The sequence below is a fragment of the Limulus polyphemus genome, unplaced genomic scaffold (assembly GCF_000517525.1).
Source record: "Limulus polyphemus unplaced genomic scaffold, Limulus_polyphemus-2.1.2 Scaffold1178, whole genome shotgun sequence".
Taxonomy (NCBI): domain Eukaryota; kingdom Metazoa; phylum Arthropoda; class Merostomata; order Xiphosura; family Limulidae; genus Limulus; species Limulus polyphemus.
Window position 1 is genome coordinate 14,937 of NW_013666788.1, and position 1,167 is coordinate 16,103.

A 1,167-nucleotide genomic window follows, 5' to 3' on the forward strand; every position below is an offset into this window, starting at 1 on the left:
TTTAACTCTTATTATAACAAAATAATAAAATATTCACTAAAAAATATAAATTAATCACTAATATTTAAACCAAACAGTCTTTATATCATGACAATATGTAAATCTGATAAATGTCTAAATGGTGATACTCATTTTTATACACTTTCCCAAGTGCCATAATGAAGTAATAGGAATGTGTAGGGTGTCCAAAAAATCTGGAAACGTGGGTGATTTGCAGCTTTTATTAATTTTGTATACGTGGCTAATTATGAATTACAAAAACAGCATGTGGAACACGTCCTGTAAAATTTGTTGAAGTGCCTATGGTTACAGACTTTTCAGACACCCTGTATTATTGTTTCTATTTAGTTTATTCTTAAACATGAACAAGGTGATATGAAATACAGAAGTCAAAAATAAAAATGATTGAATTAGCATTGAGTAAAACACTTAAAAAGAAAGAACACTCAATTGATTTTTTATTTTCTTGATGTATTGGTAAAGCCCATTTTTAGTCCTGTTTAGTTTGAGTACTGCTTTTATTAAGGTAAAATCAGGCCTATACTACATTTAATCTGTGCATGTTCTCTGTTAAATCTGAGATTGCATGAAACCACACTTTTAGTTAAAGATCCTGTGAATAAAAATTACAAAATGATATACTACAGATTGGTGTTGGTTAATAAAATTATTTTCATAAATGTCTATAATGATGCTGTAGTAGGAGTATAATTTATGTTCAGAATCTAGAGCTTCTAAGTGAATTATTAATCTGTTCAAGAGAAAGGTGCAGACATAAAACTCATATAGAAACAAACCTCCTCCTCCCCCTTCACTCCCCAAATTGTGATTAGTAAGATACAGATTCTGTAAATATTATTGGTTGGAGACAACATATTTGTTCACTGTTATTTGAATTATTTTGCTGTGCAAAGATGTTATAATTTTTATAAAAATGAATGATTAATATTGGTGTTTTATAGAGTATGTGGTTACCAGTATCCCTCTATTTGAATCAGTAGTATTGAGAAAATATCTGATATCTATGGTGTTTTGAATCTGTATTACTTCACCATGTGCATTAGGCCTCTACATCACAGATTCTCTTTTCAATTTCACCTCTAGTGAAAAAGAAAAGAAATCTTTAACATATATATATATATATATATATATATATATATATATATA

General features: G+C 28.2%; 1 protein-coding gene across 1 annotated transcript in view; it reads left to right on the forward strand.

Moving 5' to 3' along the window:
* LOC106462479 (ADP-ribosylation factor-like protein 8B) overlaps window positions 1-1,167 on the forward strand; it is a 19,568-nt gene that overhangs the window by 13,758 nt on the left and 4,643 nt on the right. The window lies entirely within an intron of this gene.